This window comes from Typopeltis vanoorti, chromosome 5 (assembly GCF_054136105.1).
Source record: "Typopeltis vanoorti isolate ZY-2024b chromosome 5, IOZ_Tvanoo_1.0, whole genome shotgun sequence".
NCBI classification, from domain to species: Eukaryota; Metazoa; Arthropoda; class Arachnida; order Uropygi; family Thelyphonidae; genus Typopeltis; species Typopeltis vanoorti.
The window spans coordinates 26,407,784-26,430,850 of record NC_143553.1 but is presented as its reverse complement, the minus strand read 5'-3'; the positions used below and the strand labels follow the sequence as shown (position 1 = coordinate 26,430,850).

The following is a 23,067-nucleotide window of genomic DNA, read 5'->3' as shown; positions in this document are numbered from 1 at the left end:
TCCTTTCAATGAGATTAATTCTTGTTAGTAATTGAACCATTAGCGTCCTTATCACCAACTTATCTTCCCATTTCCACTAATTTTTTATGCATTCCTTTCTGTCTTAATGTATTTGTGTGCTCTTCTCAGGTGTAACTTTGCAGTGATCATATAACATGGAAATCTACCAATTTTGTCTTAAATTCAGCATTTCCATGTTTCATTCTGTCCATTCTTTCCTCAAATATTCTGATTTCTATAATTCAAGTTCCTGAATAGCAGTTTTATCCCCTCATTGGTTTTGATCTTGGATATTATAATGGTTCCCTTTCTCCACTCCTGTCCTTACAGTAATGAGTTTAAGGAGAGATGCTGAAAGATTTAATATCAGCAATGATTATTTTTAAATAGTTAATTCATGTTCTTTCATTAAAATTCTTAATTTTACTTTTTTAACTTTTTTTTTTTTTTACTACTAGCTATCCAAGTAATATTTATGTTACTTCTTATATATGCATTTCTGATCATAACTTAGTATAAATTTCTGCAAAAAAAAAGTCGCTATAAAATATAAGCACAGAAACAGGTAAGTGCCGTTGTTAGTAAAAAGAAAGAAATTATTTGGTATGTGACCCTAGAATAAAACATGCTATTGATGAGCGAGTTATAACTTCTAGTTTTCCTGGAGTTTTGAAAATTAAGAATATAAAGGAAGCAATTCAAAAACAAAAGTAAACAAAATTGTAATTGTAATAGGTACTAACGACTTAACTAGCGATAAGTTCATATGACTAAACATACACACGTAACCACAGTAATCAGGTTTTTTAATAAGTAAATATTTCATCCTAAGTATCATAAGACATCTTCAGTGCAATTAATTCAAACAATACTAGGAATCACGTACAGTTAGGGCACATGCTTACAATGGAATCCCTCAAAGAGATTCTGGCATGCAGCTTACCCTGTTTCAATTGTAGTTTGCCTAGTAAGTAGCTTACCCTACGTGCCAGAATCTCTTTCTAACTGTATGTGATTCCTAGTATTGTTTGAATTAACTGTACTGAAGATGTCCTATGATACTTAGGATGAAATATTTATTTATTAAAAAATCTTATCACTGTGGTTACGTGTGTATGTTTAGTCATGAATGCTCCACAGGTTTCATTATACAACAAAGTTCAGTATGAAAGGGTTGTTGGAGAAAGTGAAAATCATTAGTATTTTGCCTCAATATGATATAAATTAATTAAGAAGGGCTATGATGACAAACAATTCAATGTGTAGAAGGAATAGATGTGAGTTTTTGGATGTGTGGTGCGAGTTTGAGGGAAGATTTGATTTGTATAAGAGGGATGTCCTACACCTGAATGCATTTGGTATCAGGAGTTTAGAAAAACTAATAAGTATGAGACCTAACACAGAGAGTCAGGGAAACTAAATTATAAAGGAGGAATGATGAGAATGTGAGTCTAAGAGTGAACAATGTTAAATGACTGTGTTAATGATGAGAATGGGCTTTGTCATGGAAATACTGATGAGGAGAGAACGATTTTGACTTTGTGTTTGGCCAGTTTGTACCCATCAAACAAATGCAAAGATGTCTATATGTATAAGGGACTAGAGAAGAATAGAGATCTGCAAGTTGTCCAACTGTCATGCAGACTACACACAAGAGTATACAAAACAAAATGCAAGTAGAATATTATGTCTGTACACGAATGCTAGGATTATCAGAAACAAAGGGGTAGAGTTTGTTGCCTTAGTCAATATGTTGGGACCTCAGATTGTAGGCATTAGTGAGACCGGGCTATCAGAATGTAAAGGGGAAGGGTAGAGAGGATAGGAGAGGAGGGGCATGCTGCTAATGATATCGAACGACTTGAATCCAGTTAGAGTTGAGTCATATGATTGTTGTACTACTAACGGTAAAAGCCATCTGGTGTGAGGTAGAATCTAAAAAGATCAATTACATAGTGAGGTGTTGTTACAGACCTTGTGGATCTGGTGATGAAGAAATGCATCACCAAATAGAAAAGATGAGCTCAAAAAGAGTAATCATAATGGGAGACTTTAATTATCCAGATATTGATTGTTAGTAGTAGAATCTCATGAGAAGAATGAAAATACATTTATTGAGCTGTTGCAGGACAACTCAAGCAGCATGTGACAGAAGGAACGCGAGGTCAAAGAGTGTTAGATTTGATTATAGTGTCAGAGGGTGTTTCAGTTAAAGATGCAACTATTCTGCCTCTGGTTCGCGACAGTGATCATGCGGTACTTACTGGGAAGTGATTAGGTTTATGAATGTTCCATTCAGAAAAGGTTACGTGCTGAACTGCAAAGCAGGAAATTATGACCAACTGAGGAGTATACTAAGTTCAGTGGAATGGGATTGGTTGATGGATGGGAAGAATATCAACAGTGTATGGGGAGCATTTAAACAATACTTAAATGATGTGATATCAGAGTGTGTCCCGAGAGTTGAAAGAATAAATAGGGTAGAAGTCAAATGGTTGTTTAATTTTATTAAGCAAGAGATTCGTAAGAAAAGGGTGATGTGGAAGGAGTACTGTGTGCATAAGGACGATGTGCATTATGAAAATCATAAGCAGTAGGCTAGAATAATCACAACTATTGTTACGAAAAGCAAAGTCTGAGTATGAAAAGAAACTGGCTCTGCGTGCTAAATTCTATCAAGAATTCTGTCGATATGCTGCAAGTAAAAGAAAGAATGAATATGAAAGAATAACTCTTTTAAATGCAGATGGCATGAGGGTTACAGATGCAGAAGAGGTTGTTCAATTAATGAGTGCCCATTTTGTTAAAAGCTATCAACCTGGTGTATGCGACATTGAGCTCACTGCTACCTCTTCATTGGAGGAAGCAACTCAGGTGTATGAGAACGAGGTTTTAGAGCTGTTGCACAACCTGAATAAGAATTCAATAATAGGGACTGATGGGATATCAGCACATGTGCTAAAAGAGTGTTCAGCTAAACTGGCTATTCATTTGAACAGTCTGTTTAATATGAGTCTCAGAACAGGGAAGTTTCTACAGAAATGGAAAGAATGTATGGTAATTCCATTGCACAAGGGTGGTGCAAAGACCAAGGTATCCAACTATTGACCAATTAGTATCTCAGGAGTGGTGGTGAATATTTTGGAAAATTTGGTTAGGGCTCACATTCAGAAATGGGTTGACAGTGAATCTCTACAGTGAGCAACGTGGGTTTACTAAGGGAAGGTCATGTTTTAGCAACTTGCTCACATTCTGTAACAATGTTACCATTGAACTAGAGAAGGGAATGGATACACCATGATACTTTTGGATTTTGCTAAGGCTTTTGAGGATTACAACATGGTAAACTGTTGCATAAATTGGAGAATTTTTTTTTTTTTTTTTTTTTTTTTTTCTCTAAATAACTTAGGGAATTGAAACAACGTAGATCCGAATATAAATTAAATTATACTTTAATAGATATTTCCGATATTTCGGCAATGTCACATTGCCATTTTCTAAAGGAACTTACAAAAAGGCAGGTGCACACAAGGCAATAACAATACAGTAACTGAGAATGAAGATTTGAAGCTATCGTTCTCCTAGAAGTCCTGATGGTGCCCTCTGGCGGGCTAAGTAGGCGTTCTTGGCTGTTGGGCTGAAGGTCTGCTGATGTATGCCTCCCAAATTTGGGGCAGTCGCATACAACCAAATTTGTTGAGGTTTGGAGAGTTTCTTAGGGCAGAGGCTGATTCCATAAATAATCTTTCGAATTTATATTTGCTCCGGTGTATAATTGTTGCTTTCTTCCACCGTATTCTGTGGCGAGTATCCAGAGCATGGTCTGCAAGACCAGAATGGCTATACTTGTAAAACCGGATGTAGTCCTTGTGTTCAGAAATTCTGATATTCGCTGTCCTGCCTGTTTGGCCAAAGTACGACAGTTTACAACTGCAAGGGACCTGGTATACACCAGGTAGGTCTAGGGGAAGTGGTTGGTCTTAGGTAGAGCGGATAAGGGATGCCAATTTTCTGTAAGGCCTGTAACAGGAGGTGAGGTCATGTTTTTTTAGAATTTTGGTAATTTTTTCTGAGGTGCCTCGGATGTAGGGAATGGTGATGGATTTAGAGTAATCTTTTTGTGGAAGGGGGAGGAGGGGGGGGGGGGCTGTGGTTTGTAGGTTTTAATATTTCTTGGATTTTTTTGGGGGGGGTAGCCATTGGCTGAGAAAGTGTTGAGGATGTGATTTAGTTCAGTGTTAAGGGCTATGTCGTTAGAACAGATTAGTTTAGCCCTGTTGTATAGTGTTTTTACCACTCCATATTGTTGTGAGGGGGTGGGGGTGGGATTGTTGGTGGATGTATCTGCCTGTATGGGTGGGTTTTCTGTAAACTGAGAAAACCAAAGTTCCATCAGGCTGGCGGGTGACTAGTGTGTCTAGGAAAGGGAGGCAGTTGTTTTCCTCTTTTTCCAGGGTGAACTTGATTCTGGCGTGTTGGTTGTTTAAGTGTGTAAGGAAGGAGATGAGTGTTTCAGAGCCATGTGGCCAAATAGCGAACACATCATCAACGTAGCGAAGCCATATGGTTGGTTTTTGTGGGGCACCATCAGGACTTCTAGGAGAACGATAGCTTCAAATCTTCATTCTCAGTTACTGTATTGTTATTGCCTTGTGTGCACCTGCCTTTTTTGTAAGTTCCTTTAGAAAATGGCAATGTGACATTGTCGAAATATCTATTAAAATATAATTTAATTTATATTCGGATCTACGTTGTTTCAATTCCCTAAGTTATTTAGAAATGCATAACCAACGTATAAGCCTGTCTACGAGAATCAAATTGGAGAATATGTGTTTGGATTATAGAATATTAGCATGGATAAGAGGATGACTGACTGACAGATATCAAAAAGTGGTATATGGGAGATGTGAGTGTGCAAGATTTAAGATAACCATAGGTGTACCACAAGGACAGTGCTTGGTCCACTGTTATTCAATCTGTACATTAATGATATTGAAAAGGATTTGACTAGTGACATACAGCTATTTGCTGATAATGCAAAGATAGGTAGGGTAATCAGGAATGCTGCTGATATGCAGTACTTGCAGAATGATTTGAAATAGGCTGTAATTGTGGGCATGGGAAAATGGATGTCAGTTCAATGTCATTAAATGTAAAGTCATTCACTTCGGCGTGATTAGATTTCCAATGTTGTATTATATTGGTGGGATTATGCTTGAAGAAACTGACGAGGCCAGGAATCTTGGAGTGTTAGTAGATAGGAAGTTGAAGTTCAGGGGCCTAGGTAGCAAAGATTGCACATACAAAAAAGATAATTGCAATGCTGAAATTAATGTTCACATCTAAAGATAAGGATGACATTTTGCCTCTTTACAGGGCCTCACTTGGACTTTTGTGCGCAGCTCTCGTCTTCTGATTTTCGTTGCGATTCTGATATATTTGGAGAAAGAGTGCAAGGAGAGTGTTAAAAAATGATTTCAGGATTATGGAATACTGATTATGAAGATAGACTGAGAATTTGTGAGCTGCAGGCACTAGCAAACAGGAAAAAAGAGGGGGTGATATGATTGAGATTTACGAACTTCTGAAAGGGTCATACAGGATTTCAATTTATGGAGGATAGAGAAAGGACCAGAGGGCATCCTTGGAAGCTGAGAATGAATACTGCTTAGAAGGGGTGAGAGGCTAGATTTTTCTCTCATAGAGCGGTGTGTGATTGGAATGGATTGCCATTGGATGTTGTGAGTGCAAGCAGTGTGAATGAATTCAAGAATAAGTATGATAATCCTTTCTTTTAGTATTACACGGTGATCGGCATTCATTTTTGAAATTATGGATTCTACAACCGTGTTAAAATAACTCTTTATTATCCCAACATTTCGATCTTCATATCAAGATCATCATCTGGAGCATACACAAATATACAAGACAAGCTGCATTACATTACAAACCGTAAGCTAGTGAATTGAATTGATCACATGTTATTGTACTGGCATGATCTCTAGTGAAAAAATAAAAAAAATAAATAAATAAAAAATTACATCAAGCTAGATTTAATTTATGTTTACATGAATAAACATTCTTACTTGCAGATAGTTTTCCTTACAGTAACAGTGGTGTCCTGTTTTTTATTATTACAATTGTCATTTTTGATTTAAAAAAAAAAAAGAAAGAAAGAAGAAAAAAATTTATAAATTACAACAAGAATAAACATTCTTTCTTACAGATTTTTTCCTTAACAGTGATGTCCAATTTTTTAGTATTACAATTGTTATTTTTGATTTCGGATCCTGGATTTTCTACAGTCTTGTTTATAGTTGTTCTTAAAGAGGAAGGATTCGTGGGACGAATATATGCCTTTCATATGTATGGGATTTTTAGACCATACATATGAAAGGCTTCCTTAAATTTGCATTCATACCATGTTTTGGTGTGATGTAGACAACTAGTGCTTTTCCAGTCAATTCTATGTAAGGTGTTCAGGGCATGATCAGAAAGGCCAGCTTCACCATAATTATTATATTTGATATGTCGTTTATGTTCTTTTTGTCTGATAGGAATTGTGCATCCTGTTTCTCCTATGTATGGTATGTTGCAGGTGCAATAAATGTGGTATACTCCAGGGTGGGCCAGCGGAGGGAGTGGGTCTTTGGATGAGTTGAGTAAGCTTTTTAATTTTGCAGGAGGTTTAAAGGTGGCTTTGAGGTTGTATTTTTTTGTATCTTTGAGGTTGTATTATCTAAACAGAGTACTACAAAAATACAACCTCCAAGCCACCTTTAAATCTCCTGCAAAATTAAAAAGCTTACTCAACTCATCCAAAGACCCACTCCGTCCGCTGGTCCACCCTGGAGTATACCGCATTTATTGCAGGTGCAATAAATGCGGTATACCCCATATACCATACATAGGAGAAATAATGCCTATCAGACAAATAGAACATAAATGACACATCAAATATAATAATTATGATGAGGCACCTTTCTGATCATAGAATTGACTGGAAAAGCACTAGTTGTCTACATCACACCAAAACATGGTATGAATGCAAATTTAAGGAAGCATGTGAGATCATTATCATTATCAACCACCCCAATCTGAACAATAATGATGGTCTAAAAATCCCATACATATGGAAAGCATATATTCGTCCCACAAATCCTTCCTCTCTAAGAACAACTATAAACAGGACTGTAGAAAATCCAGGATCCGAAATCAAAAATAACAATTGTAATACTAAAAAATAGGACATCACTGTTAAGGAAAAAATCTGTAAGAAAGAATGTTTATTCTTGTCGTAATTTATAAATATTATATATATATATTTTTTTTTAAATTAAAAATAACAACTGTAATAATAAAAAAATAGGACATTACTGTTACTGGAAGGAAAACTGTCTGTGAAAAAGAATGTTTATTCATGTAATCAAATTAAATCTAGCTTGATGTAATTTTTTTTTTTTTTCCATTAGAGGTCATGCCAGTACAATAACATGTGATCAATTCATTGTTTCTCTAACTTACGGTTTGTAATGTAACGCAGCTTGTCTTGTATATTTGTGTATGTTCCAGATGATGATCTTGATATGAAGATCGAAACGTTGGGATAATAAAAAGAGTTATTTTAACACAGTTGTAGAATCCATAATTTCAAAAATGAATAAGTATGATAGCTGGTATGTGTAGTAGGTGGCCTCCTTCCATAATGAGTCACTGACTCCCTTGATAATGATAATAATAATATATATCTTATGCCAATTTTGAATCATTATGTTATTTGGTATTTATAACAGCATCACGTGGATAAAATCTTTGTATAATGTTTTTCATTCTTTTGTATGTCTGGATATTGCATTTAGTCATTCTGATCTCACCATTTGTTGTGGAAATTGATTATTATTATTTTTTTTATTATGTTTATTATTTTTTTTAACGTGAGTACCTCTCATTTGGAATTCTGAAGGATGATTCTCTAACAAAGTATACCGAGACAATTTGGAGTAATGACCAAAAAACAGAAATCTGGCTTCCCTCTATGTTTATACGTATATCTTGTAAACATTAAGAAATGCTATATTGTGTGTTGGTTTTGTAATGCATGCGATAATCGATGAGTTAGTTTGTTTCAAATAAGACCAAAAAGGGAAAACTTGTCTCATGTCCTAACTGTAGTCTTGTTTCTTATTGAATCTTTTAATTCATTTAATCACCTCTTCTGTCTATTCCCCTTCTTCCCTCAACATCCTTATGGGCCTGCCAATCTCCAAATCACCACCTGATTTCTAATATCATTCTGCCTTAAACTCCTTTAACCATGAATGAAGTAAAATCCAATTGTGCCATACATACAGGGTGTTCGGGATAAATTTGACAGTTTCGTAAGGAAAAAGAAAATCTTCTTTGTATCTATTAAATTTAATGAATTGACAAAAAAACATAACGGTCAAAGCTGTATAACTGAGAGGAGACCTCCACATAGCCTTTAAAGGAATGCGGAGAACCGACCAGGGCTTCTGACCTAATGTCCAATCCTCACCTTCTCGTGGTGCACCCTGTTGGGTATCTACTTTGATACTGAACGAACGAGGATGGGCTGGCAGTTTGGGATTTAGCCGACCAAATTGTATTCTTATTGGTTAAACCAAAATAAAAAAATGATGGTACAACATGACAAAATTTCATGCCGGCTGGGGCGTCGCCCGGTTAAACAAGGCCCCCGTTGTTTTCGCCAGGGAACCAGGGCAAACAGCGAAAAGTCAGCTACTGGAACAAATCTGAAAACAAACCCCAACTCAACATCACCAGAGTTAAAGATCGGTACTATCAACGTAAGAAGCCTGAATGGCAAAGAAATGGAGCTAGCTGAGGAATTAGATAAGTACCAGATCGACATAATAGGGGTGACTGAAACAAAAAAGACCAAAACTGGTGAGATCTCTCTGAGCAATAAATACAAAATGTTATATTCAGGCAATGACAATCAAGGAAAAGAAGGAGTAGCCATAGTATTCAACACAAAATACGAGGCTAATCTTCTTGAATGGCAGTCAGTCTCAAGTAGAGTAATGTGGGCAAATATGAGAATGGGGAACTGGACAATGAGACTTATTTGTGCCTATGGTCCCACAGAAGGTTCTACTAGGGTAGAAGTGGAGGAATTTTTTGAGGCTTTAGAAAAAGCAACTGACACAATGAAAAAGGAAAAGTTGGTCCTTGTTGGGGATCTAAATAGTAGAGTAGGAAATGATTGTGAGACATACAAAAATATTTTGGGAAAATTTGGAGAAAAGAGCAAAGCTAATAATAATGGCAAATATCTGTTGGATTTCTGCTCAGGACATGGACTGGTTATTATTAACACCATGTTCCAACATAAAAATGTGCACAAATTCACATGGAGAGAAGAGGCTAGGAATAAGAAAAGTCTCATTGACTATGTTATTGTTGATAGTGATGTTTTCTCCCTGGTGCAGGACACCAGAGTGTACAGAGGATTTGAAATTGAAAGTGATCACTATTTAGTCTTGAGCAGGATAAAATTGAATTTCATATTGAAAAGAATAACATGTAACAAAGTTTTAAAACGAATAAAAGTTGAGCAGCTCTCAGATGTGAACTGTAGACTAAAATACAGAAATATTATTGAAAAGAAAATGAAAGAATTTGAGAACAGGAATCAAACCTTGGAGATTCAATGGCAAACTCTGAAGGAAACATTGATTGATTCTGCCAGAGAGGCATGTGGTGAGGTTGTGTGCAAGGATAAAAAAATCAGAACTCCCTGGTGGACACAGGAAGTTAAAGAGGCAGTGAAGGAAAAGAAGAAAGCATATCAAAAGTTCCTGGCAAATAAGTCAGCTTTTACTCTTACAGAATACAGAGACAAATGTAAGAAAGCTAAACAGTGTGTAAAACTAGCTAAACAAAAGTCATGGGAGGACTTTGGCAAGAATATAGAAAATAAATATCAAGAAGGTGGCAAATTATTCTGGAGGTTGTTGAAGAAGCTTAGGAATGGAGGAAAGAGTGCTGTGAAAGGAATTAGAGATGATAAAGGTGAAATGAAAACAGGAGAAAAAGATATCCTTGAAGTATGGAGTAATTACTTTGAAAAACTGCTAAATGAAACAAGCAGTGATGACAGCACAGTGATAAAAAACACTGACCAGGCATGCAATCAGGAATACATATCCATACTTGAAGTAGAAAAAGTCATTAAAGGCTTGAAATGTGGAAAGGCAGCAGGAGTAGATGATATTCGACCAGAAATGCTGAAGCATGGTGGTATAAGAGTCTTACAGTGGCTGCACTGCATAGTTCAGAAAGCCTGGACAGAGGGACGAATTCCCGATGATTGGAGTAGAGCTCTTATAGTACCCATATATAAAAATGGAAATAAAACTGAATGTGAGAATTACAGAGGTATTTCCCTACTGAGTGTTCCTGGCAAGATCTATGCAAGTATACTTGAGAAACGGTTGAGAAGAATTGTGGAAGAAAAGCTTGGTGAAGAACAAGCTGGATTCAGGCCAAATAGAGGCTGTCAGGATGAGATCTTCACTTTACGACAAATAGTCGAGAAAGCATGGGAATATAACAAAGATCTGTATTTAAGTTTTGTCGATTTGGAAAAGGCATATGACAAGGTGCCAAGAGAGAAGCTATTCAATACGCTGCAGTTATATGGTGTCAATGGGACATTATATCAAGCAATACTTAGTCTTTATTTGAGTTGTGAGTCAACAGTTAGAATTGAAGGAAGTACAGGAAGATGGTTTAATGTTAAATCTGGTGTGAGACAAGGATGTACATTATCCCCTCTGTTATTCATTATCTATATGGATCACATTATGAAGGAATGTGGTATTAAACCTGATATCAAAATTGGAGATGTTAATGTCAGCTCTTTGCTTTATGCGGATGATGTTATACTTCTAAATAAATCCGCTACAAGTCTACAAGATTCTCTGACTAAATTGAATAGCTGTTGTAATAGATATGGTATGAAGGTCAGCAATAAAAAGACAAAGACAATGAAAATAGGCAGAATCATTGAAAATGTCAACTGTGTTGTGAATGGAGAACCTGTGGAACAAGTAAAACATTTCAGCTACTTAGGCACAATTTTTACTGAAGATGGTAAACTAAATATAGAAATAGACAACAGAATCAGCAAAGCTGGTATCATGGGAAGTCAATTGAATAAATTCATATGGAATAAGAAAGAAATTAGTCGTAACACTAAATTAGCTGTATACAAGACTGTTCAAACCAATTTTAACTTATGGATCTGAGAGCTGGGTCAGAAGTAAAACACTTGACCAAAGACTAGAGACTGCAGATATGAGAGTCCTGAGAAAGATTAGAGGTGTGAACAGATGGCATCAATGGCAATATCATATTAAAAATGAGGATATTAGGAAAGAACTTGACATTGTCAGCATCCAGGAATGCGTTAGCAGAGCTAATCTCAGGTGGTATGGTCACTTAAATAGAATGGGAGAGGAAAGATTAGCAAAACAAGTATTCTCTGCCAGGTTGGCAGGAAAACGACCCAGAGGAAGACCAAGATATAGGTGGATTGATACGGTACAAAGTGCCTTAGACGACAGAAATATAAGATCTGATAATGTTGGAGTCTTGACAAGTAACAGACTGATTTGGAGGAAAATTGTAGATAGGAAGTTAGTAATGATGTAATTTTTTCATGTAGTACTGTCATATCCTGTACACCCCTTGAGGGTACATGGCAGGAATTTGATGATGATGATGACAAAAAAACATTACAGGCAGAGTTAATTACAATACTATCAACAAGATTTACTCAAAATAACCACCATTAGCATCGATCACAGCTTCAATTCTGCTTCGGAACCTTGAACAAGCTGATGCTACAGTCTCCCTGGGAAGGGCCACAAAAACTGTTTTAATTTTATCCATTAACTGGGCTTTTGTATTACTGGAAGTGCGATTGGTGTCTTTTTCAACTGCGCCCCATACAAAATAATCCATGGGGTTAAGGTCTGGGGAGTTTGGAGGCCAAACATTTGGACTGGTGAAGTCGTAGAAATTTTCAGACAACCATTTTTGACTTTTCCCAGAGGTGTGGCAAGGGGCCGAATCCTGCTGCCATACATACGGCCTACCATTGGCTACCCTTGTTATCCAGGGCTTGACTACAGTTAGCAACTCCACGAACAAAGCCCGAATTCCAATGCCAGGGTTCTTCAACACCTGTTCCTGCAGATTTGCGAGGAATTCTGCTGTACGAACGCAATCAGATCGTCTGCTAGGGATCTTTCTTCTTGCTACATCCTCGTAGTCACCATTGCAAGTCTCTAGTTCATGCCTGATTGTTTTTACTGTATTCAGGGAGCATTGGGCAGCAGTCGTAATATCCTTATTTTGATGGCGGGCACGAATCATCATGATACAAGTTATTCTCTTCCACGATTCAGGTGGGTTCCAGCTATCCATCCTTTCTGACATCTTGTATATGAATGAAGAAGGGTCCAAACTTTTAAATGAAGAGAAGTGTGTGTTAATACATGTAACTTACGGAAAAATATAATTAATTATAAATATGTCAAATTTATCCCGAACACCCTGTATATGTTAATGCAGTATCCTATTCTTTTACTACTACCATTTTCTGACTTTTAAATGTTACTAAGAGGTCAGAAAAAAAACGTTAGTACCAGTTCAAAGATGCTGTCACAACAAGACATATTGTTCTGATGGTATCTCTTCAGTTATTCTTAAATCCATGCATTGGAGTTGACTTCCATTTTAAACCCCTTCTGTTCTATTCTGAAAATTATACTCTTCTTGGGCAGTTGCTTTCAGTCAGAATAATTATCTTTTTGTTTTATTTGATTAGAGCTCTTTTCCAATCTTTTGCCTGAAAATTAGAAAACACTACTCAGTCTGAAAGCTTCCATAATTGGCAGTTATCATAATGAATTCTTTCACAGTACAGTCACCCCTCAACTTACATCCATTCAAAGATATGTCCGTGATCCCTTAAGGCAGTGGTGGCGAACCTTTTTATGTGCGTGTGCCGAAAGTTTACAAATCGAGTTGATGATGAGCTGGGCAGTTTTTAGTAGGATAAAAATTAATAGAAAATCTAATAATTAATTTGTAATAATATATAATATTTTATAAATAATTATTTATAACTTTATAAATAATATTTTATTTTATTTATAAAGTAATTATTTACTTTATTTATAAAGTAATTATTTACTTTATAAATAAATTATTTAATTAAATACTTATTTAAATATTATAATATTTATTTATATATAAATTTATAATATTATTCAGTGTAAAATTGATTATTGTATTATTAAATTGATTTTAATGTTGGTTTGGGAAAAAAAAAAATATGGTAGTGAGAAAAATATTTATGCATTGTAACTCACCACAGACGTAAGCTGAGCAGGAGAAGCTCAACTTGTTGCCGAAATGCTTACTGTATTTACTCGAATATAACTTGCCCTCGCGTAAAACTCGCAACCCTGATTTTACTTTATGAAAAAAAGTCATCAAAAAGTTTTGCATATTACCTAGTACACGAAAAATGTTTAAACATGTTCACTTCAAGTCGATAGTAACTCACTCCCCCTTCCCCTAGGTTAAAAACATGCCTGCCCCAAAGCTATTATACTGTAGATGCTAGAAAAACAAGTGTAGTTTTATTGTATCTGTACCTGTATCTGTAGGCTTTTGCAGTCTGTTTAATATACAGGGTGGCCATAAAATAACTTTCCTCTTTGGAGGCATCTGTAGCTAAAACCATTAAACGGAATGAGACCAAATTTTATATTGAGACATTTGAAGGCATCGGGAGATGATTTCAGCGAAAAAAAAAAAAAAAAAAAAAAAAAAACATTTAGTACCAAAAGTCGTCATTAGGGGAAGTTTTGGCACTGGCGGAGCCGAAAACAAGCTGGTAATTACATTAAAGGCAGATAAAATGGAATAATAACATTTCGACGGTGTACACAACAGCCGTGTCACTCATTCCAGCTGGATATGTGGCGGGTTACAATGATAATAAGAATAATAATAATTAAACTAAAAGAACAACTTGCGAGAGACAGAAATTAATGTAGTGATTGAACTCACAGGAAATAATGTTTTATTCATCAGAATCAGTGTCCCCTGGACCACATACACGATTTTCAATGTGCTGACCTTTCTTGTGTACAACAAATTGTATCTGGTGGACGACATGCTCTACAGCTGAGCGTAAAGAGTTGGATTGGATGTTCATAACAGCCCGTTTTATGTTCTCTTTCAAGACATGCAAGTTGGGAACGCCACCAACATACACAACGGATTTCAAATACCCCCACAGCCAAAAGTCACATGGAATGATGTCCAGGGATCGAGGTGGCCATGCCGTCAGAAAGAATTGACTGAAAACGCTCTCATTACTGAAATAATGGCGTAAAAGGCGCTGTACTGAACGTTCAATGTTTGGTCGTGCCTCCATCCTGCGTAAAAATTATGGAATCCAAACATTGTCTTTGCTGCAATGCAGGAATGACAAAATTTTCCAGCATTCGTCGATAAATCTCTCCAGTAATGGAGCAGGTTACAGGAACCTATAGGGGTAATATGCTCAAAAAAATACGGTCCTATTATGAAATCGGCTGTGAAGCCACACCATACGGTTACTTTTGGAGAATGCAGTGGTGCTTGCTGGATCGCTTGGGGATGTTCAGATGCCCAAATTCTGCAGTTGTGAGTGTTGACCGGCCCATTCAGATAAAAATGAGCCTCATCACTCCAAGGCCAGTCATTGTCGACCTCCTTTCGGGCAAGAAACGTTAGCGCAAAGGTCATGCGCTTATCATAATCTGTGGTAGTTAGTGCTTGCACACGACTGAACTTATACGGATAGAAGTGAAGCATTTTTTGTAAGATTTTCCAGACTGTACTATAAGCCGTAACAAGTTAGCAAGCTATGGCACGAGCGCTTGGACCAGCACAGGTCCCTGTATCGTCAAACACCGCAGTAGCAACATCTGTTACTGTCTCTTCTTGCACTGTTTTCCGTCCTCTGCCAGGTCTAACTGCTAGTGATCCAGTTTCTTCAAACTTCTTAATCATAGCTCTCAGTGCTACAGCTGACATAGGACCTGTACGCAGGTTATGAAGCCTTCTAAATTCCCGAAGGGCCGCTGCAGCATTGCACTGTTTAAGGTAAAACAACTTAACAAGTAAAGCATGCTGAGTTAAAACATGCCATATAATTACGGTGACCATACGTCCTTTATTTAAGAGGACAGTCCTTTATTTCGCTGCTCTGTCCTTTAGAATTTTTTTTTCTAAATTGGCTATTTTGTCCTTTATTTTGTGAATTGAAATTGCAAATTGAATATTAGTGCCACCATATTTAAAGATGCAATTCATAAATTTTACCAAACTTGAATTGATTATTTAAATAACTGGGACAGCTGTTTCGTGGAAATGGAAGTATTTGAATGGGTCCTACTACGAGAAATCCCGTAAAAAATAACGAGAAAAGATCGAAGAGGAAAGTGTTTTGTTCATTTCCAGTCACTGGAAGTTAAATATAAACGACGGCGAATTATTTGATGAAGTTTCGTGTATTAAAAGTTATGTCACCAGTGGAAAGATCGAAGAATGACGATAAAATTGCCGGCGTGGTTGGCCGAGTAGTTAGCGTATCCACTCTCCAGCCAAAAGGCTGCGGGTTCGAATCCTGCCGTGGGCATGGATGTTTGTGATTGTCTGTGAAAGTACTAGTGGCGTTAGTTGGCGACAGTAGATGGCGTTGGTGTTAGATGATGAAGATTGATGGAGTAGTATGACGAAGAGTTGTAGAATAGATACCCTCCCTCGATGAGTCTTTGAACTCCCTGGAGGTGTGATGTAATAATAAAAATGACATAATAGGGTTGAATATTTTAAATATTTCGCAGATAAACATGTATCGTTTAGAAACATTTTAAAAATCGTTGAATTTTGCTTATGCCTCCGTGGATCTAATGCCCCCACTGAACGAGTGTTTTCATTAGTAAACAATATGTGGACCAGCGAAAAAACCCAATTAAAAATCGTAACATTGAAAGCATGCATTTATACCAAATGGAACTTTGACATGAATTGAATACAGTTTTATGAATTTTTAAATCACAAACCTGATTTGTTAAAAAAAAAGTTCATCCATGTGTAAAGTATCAAAATTAACTTTTTTAAAGTAATAATATGATTCTTTAAAATGCTATGTATATGCTTATATTTTACAATAAACGTTATAAAACCTTTTAGTTTTAGTGAAACAAATAAACGCAACTTATTTTTTTTTTATTGTGAAACAATTTCTGATTTGTCGTTTATTTTCCTCAAAAAATATGGTCACTGTACATATAATTGCGCGTGAGAGTTCGCCTGCCAGCTCAACCCAAACAAGCAGGAAGAAAATTCAACTAAGGGTTGAAACTTTGTGTGAGTTGAGCCTGCTGGTAATGAGAAGTTCCGTCAGAACGATAAACGACACCCTTTGTGAATGTGTTAAAACTAGGAAATATATAGTGAATGTTGTTATGACAGCTTTAGATGTTATGGAATTCGATTGAAGAGAATTAGCATTTCAACTCAACACTTGTCGGTTGTCTATGTCTTTGGGTCGCGTGATCTTTTGTTAATACTGCACCAATCATATGCACGTCTTCATAGCTGCTCTCTCGTGTAAAATAAAATTTAATTTGTACCAATTGTAATAATTAAAAAAAAAAAGGATTAATTTATAAGCGTATAAAAGAATATCACCTGTAAATCGTTGACGTGCCACCTCTGGCACGCGTGTCATAGGTTTGTCATCTATGCCTTAAGGGAATATATAACATTTTCGGCTATACTTTCGAACAAGACACAAGCGACATTGTAACTAATGTTGGGGGGAGGGAGAAGAGTTGCAGTCTTAGCACGCATCCTGTAACTTGAATTTCAGGCAGTGTATGCAATTGGCAGGAATTTTTGAAATTAAACTATCCATATGTTGCTTGTTGAAATAATTTCACTTGCATTAAGGATAAGAGTAGTGCTTTCTTATCAGCTTGGGTGATAACTATACTGTTATCTTTGTGTAATTTATTCCCTTCCCTATATTGTTAATGAACAGATTAAATAACAGTGGTCCAAGAACAGAACCCTGCGGCATCCCACTAGTCATAGGCCATCTTTTGGACTCCACTCCTGGAGTCCAAAAGACCACTAAACCACTCTTTGATATCTCTCCATCAACCACCTACCTATCCATCTCACCAACCCTATATTCATTCCCATATGTTGTAGTTTATGGATTAGTATTCCATGTGGTATCCTGTCAAACGCCTTTGCCAGGTCCAGCAGTATCACTGTAAACCCATTTCCCTTATCCAGTTCAGCCGTCACCTTGTTATAAAACTTGAGCAAGTTACTGAAGCATGATCTACCCTTCACAAAGCCATGCTGTCTCCTGTACACTATCTCGTTTTCATCAATCCATTCCTCTATTTTTCCCTTGACTACTTTCTCTAAGACCTTGACGACTCCTGATATGCTGATCGGTCGGTAATTTGCAACCGTAGTCTTGGATCCTCCTTTATGCAGTGAAACTATTTTCCCCTCTTTCCACACCTTCGGGACTAAGCCAGACCTGAGACTCAGATTAAACAACATGGTCAAGGGCACTGATAATTCTTTAGCCACTTCACGCAAGACCCGTGCCGGTATACCATCCAATCCCACAGATGTGTTCGCATTAAGGTTCTGTAATAGACTAGTCACCTCCACTTCATTCATCACTATTCCCGTATAAACTAATGGTTCCTTCATTTTTTCAATGTCACCACCTGGATGATATGCTTTTGCAAAGTGCGCGCTCAGTAACTCCACTATATTGACTGATTCAGTGACCTCCTTACCATCGTCATTCCTTAAAATCATTTTGCTTGTGCAGTTTTTTTCTTGCTTGCAGCATATTGAAAGAACTGTTTTGGATTCTCTTTTGCTTGCAAAGCTAGTTTCCTATCATAATCCGCTTTTGCTTTTTTACCACACTCGTTACCTTTCTGGCCTGCACTTTATACCGTTCGTGTGCCTGCAGGTCACCCCTTTCTTTAAATTCCCTCCACGGTTGTTTCTTTTTTTGCAGCTCAAGCTTAATGGTGTTATTCATCCATTTAACTCCTACTTGTTTTACTATTCGGACCCTAGGTATACAATCAGCCATTACCTCCTGTAAATGCTCCTTGACCACTTCCCATGCTCTATCGACGTCCAGCCCTTGCAGTTGTACATGCTATGGCACTGATCCAAGCAGTCTCCTAAGTTTGTCATGCTTGCCAGCACGGTAATTCCACATATGCCCTGTCTTAATCGAAAATTCCACACCTTTAGCCACCTCCCAGGTCAAGACCTTATGATCACTCTCACCAATAGGTGGCAACATGGTCATATTCATTACAGTCAAATTCTCAGATGCTATTACCAGGTCAAGCACTCTCACACCCCTAGTATTTTCAATTACATGCTGTCTCAGATAGTTATCCCTTAATAATTGAATAAAATCCTTTTCCTTCCTCACATGTGTCCTCTCCTCCTTCCAATCTATCCCACTAACTATATCTTCTTCCGTCAGCCATGTTTCACTAATGCCAATAACCTGTGGCCAGGAAGAGCCAATCAAGGCCAAAAATTCTTCCTTCTTGTTCCTAATACTCCTGGCATTAGTATACATGAAATGCAGTGATCCCTTAGTCCCACCCCTATATTGATACGTTATTCTAAATGACCCATTCCCATTTTTTGTCCTTAGTGCTGGCTCGGGTACATTATATACATTCTTACACTCATCTGTCTCACTGATGTCTGCATATCCATTCCCCCCCCCCCCTCCTTGGTAGTTCTAGTTTCCCTGGTTTTGCACATCCATTTTCACTTCATTCAGCAACACTCTTTCCAGTCTCCGCACACCAAGTCCATTCAAATGCAGGCCATCCATCTTGTATAAGTCCTTTCGCCCTTCAAACTCATTCCACACGTCCACGAATTCCACACCACACCGTCTGCATAACCTACGCATAATATCATTTGCGATTATGGCCCTCCTCCTAAACTCCTCCCTGTCATACCGTGGCAACAGACTAACCATTCTAACTCTGTCACTCTTTTCTTTCGCTACCTTTAACAATACTTTCAAGTCCACTCTCATAAAAAATTTATCACCTTTCAATTCATTCGTACCCACCACAATTATTAATTCTTTCACCCTCTGTTTTTGCACTCTAATACTCTCACTTACATCCTTAAATTTCGCACCCGGTAAGTACGATTTAGTTACACTGCCATCTATCACCCCTCTTAATAACGAGTCACCATACAACACTCTTTCCTTCATTTCAGAAACTCTCTCATTCTTGCACTGTTTTTTTACGTTAGCCGAATCACTCTGGAAAGAGTTTTGCAGGTGCTCTAATTGCCGCTGCGCATTTTGTATCACTGCGCGCAACCTAGCGATCTCACTTCCTACAAATAATTCCTCATTATTTTTATCATTTAAACCATTTTCTCTCTCAGTATGGTTGCTTTCACTCTTTCTTAGATCACCGCTCTCATTGCCATCTTGTACATCGCAATTCTCTATCAAGCCACTATTTTCACTCACATTCTGGCAATTCTGGCTTTCTTCAACCATAACTATCTCACTACCTGACACATACTTCAACTCCTCACTTTGCTTACACTTTCTGCACATTCTCCCACCACTATCACCACTTTCAATCCAAATTCCAGCCTCATTCGGGAATGCATACATCCCACACACATCACATTGGACAAACTCTTTCACATTATAGTTTTTGTACGATGGCGTCGTATTTTTGGACGCCATTATCTTACGTCGCATTGGCGCCATATTCAAATCTATGAAACGTAACGTTATATACTAAATTAAATAACGTAATTCACACCAAAATCCCACAGACACAACAAGCTACCAAAATTAGGCAATATTACGTTATGATTTTAACCTATATTCTAATTTTTACTCAAAATTGTACTTAGCTTTCAGGAGCTCTCTGAAAACACAACCATCCGTCTGGCCCTCTAGCGGGCAACAAATTATATATTTATTGTAAGTTTTACTGATTGACAACAATTTGGAATTTAAAATAAATTCATACAGTAATAAAATATTCATCCCTTTTGTTTTTATTTTTTTAATTGTTTGCTTCCTTGGGAAAAGGATTAAAACCAAGTATAAAATTTCTTGGCATCTTTAACGTATAATAAAACACAAGGTAAAAAACTTTCTACATCATTCTCTCATCCAGAGGTTTTTTATTAATAAGGTCATGCACCTTTTGGCTACTTGTATATGAGTTATATGTGACTTCTGCATCACTTCAATCTTGGTATCTCTCCAAGGTCTTCTCCCACTGATGAAACCTTAATAAAGGTCGAAACCGGTCTGTGTAGTGGCCCTTCCCATTGTGTATCGCATCATACACATCTGAAAAGGGGGTGTGCTTTGCATTATAGGATACATACTAAGGCAAGTGATATGAAGTCATTTGCCTCTATATACAAGTAGCTCAGACAGGAATATATTTTGTGTGCAAAACATTGTTTTGCTTCCTTGGAAAAGGATTAAAACCAAGTATAAAATTTCTTGGTATCTTTAATGTATAATAAAACCCAAAATAAAAAACTTTCTACACATACACGCACGTATGCACACACACACACTAGTTTACTCTCACTATAGCAAATGCTGTGGTGAAAGTAAATTGTATAGCATATTATCAAAATATGCTATACAGTTTATAGTATAAACTGTATAGCATATGAGTCCCAATTACACCCACAGTGCGTATTCTAAAGAAAATGCTCTGTAGCATACCTTGGGAACTTGATGCCTATAAGTTTTTTGTAGTGAGAATTGGCAGTAATTTTTTTTTTTTTTATGAAATAAATTGCTTTTGTACTTTGTCAATTTCATTCAGTTATGCACTGAATTATATGATGCAAATCTATTGACATTTCCTTGGTACAAAGTTTATTAACTTATTAATAATTAAGCTAATGATAAATCACATGATTGTTTGTATGTTATATAAATTAAGCTTAACACTACACTTCACAGGTGAAAGCAAGGTTGTCTCATGATAATTTAGTGGGAACCTAAGTACATTACCAGAACTCTCACCACCACACTTCATATTTTTTCAAATAGTTCACCTTACTAGTAAGCATGATACTGATCTCATAGCAGGTGATAAAAATCGTGTGGTTTGAGACAAATAGCCTCGCAAACATCCATGCCATAGTGGAATTTGAATCTGCTGTTAGCATATAACAGCCATGATGAATTTTTGGTGTCTTTGTAGCAAACCCAGTTGCAATGAATTCATCTCAAATTCGGTGATATACAAGGGTTGTTCGATAAGTCCATGCAAAAATGAAGAAAACATAATTTTTTTGAGACAAACATTTTTTATTTTTCAACATAGTCTCCTTTGAGGTCTATACACTTAGTCCAACGATGCTCGAGTTTTTGATCCCATCCGTATAGTATCATTTGTCCAACTCTTCAAAATAGGCAGTTATTTCGGCAATTGCCTCATCGTTTGATGAAAAATCTCTTTCCTGCCAGCCATTTTTTTCATGTTTGGAAACAGATAGTAGTCCGAGGGAGCTAAATCTGAAGAGTAGGGGAGATGTGAAAGGACTTCGTAGCATAAATCGAACAATTTTGCAGTCACAATTGCAGAAGAGTGAGCGGGTGCATTGTCGTGGTGAAAAAAATCTTATTTTTCACCAAGTGTGGTCATTTTTCCTTTATTTCATTATTTAAATGATCCAGCAAAGACGCATAATACACTCTGGTAATTGTTTTTGGTTGCCCTTTTCCAAGAAGTCTATGAAGATTATGCCATGAGCATCCCAGAAGACGGTGACCATAACCTTTCCTGCTGAAGGAACGGTTTTCGCTTTCTTTGGTGCAGATTCCCTGCTTGCAACCCATTGGTTTGACTGTTCCTTGGTCTCAGGTTGGTAGTGATGAATCCATATTTCATCCACTGTTATGAAATGATGCAAAAATTCCTCTGGATTCTGTTGAAACAGCTTCAAGCTGTCCTTGCAACAGTTCACATGGTGACGCTTTTGATCCAGTGTGAGCAAACACAGCACCCATCTTGTGGATAGTTTTCTCATATGTAAATGTTCACGTAAAATATTATGTATATGGTCATTTGAGATGCCCACAGCCTTAGCAATTTCACGCACCTTCACTCTTCTATCAGCCATCACCGTGTCATGGATTTTTTCAATAATTTCTCGAGTAGTGACCTCAACAGGGCGTCCAGAACATTTAGCGTCACTTGTGCTCATATGGCCACTTCGAAAGTTACTATACCACTTATAAACCATTCTAATTGAAGGCACAGACTCACCATGATGTTTATCAAGCTTAGCAATTTCACGCACCTTCACTCTTCTATCATCCATCACCGTGTCATGGATTTTTTCAATAATTTCTGGAGTAGTGACCTCAACAGGGTGTCCAGAACATTTAGCGTCACTTGTGCTCATATGGCCACTTCGAAAGCTACTATACCACTTATAAACCATTCTAATCGAAGGTGCAGACTCACTATGATGTTTATCAAGCTTAGCTTTGGTTTCCTGAGCCGTTTTGCCTTTCAAAAAGTAATGTTTAATCATTACACGAAATTCTTTCTCATCCATTTTTCACAAATCACGGTACTTGATCGATTCAAATGAACGCCAGACACAGAGTAATAGACCTATCTGACTGAAAATTAGTGTGCGATCCTCCAACAGTTGCCAACAACTAAAAATAACCTTGATACATACTGGTGGCGCCATCTCTTAGACTTTGCACGGACTTATTGAACAGCCCTCATATTTGTTTGTGAGACAAAATGCCTTCAGATACTCATTACATGCTGGAATTCGAATCTACAATTAGCTTAAGACATGCCACTATGCAGCTATGATGGATTTTTGGTGTCTTTGTCA

At 37.1% G+C, this 23,067-nt stretch overlaps 1 protein-coding gene across 4 annotated transcripts in view; it reads left to right on the top strand.

Moving 5' to 3' along the window:
- Window positions 1-23,067, top strand: part of LOC150106270 (mini-chromosome maintenance complex-binding protein) — a 219,422-nt gene that overhangs the window by 46,498 nt on the left and 149,857 nt on the right. The window lies entirely within an intron of this gene.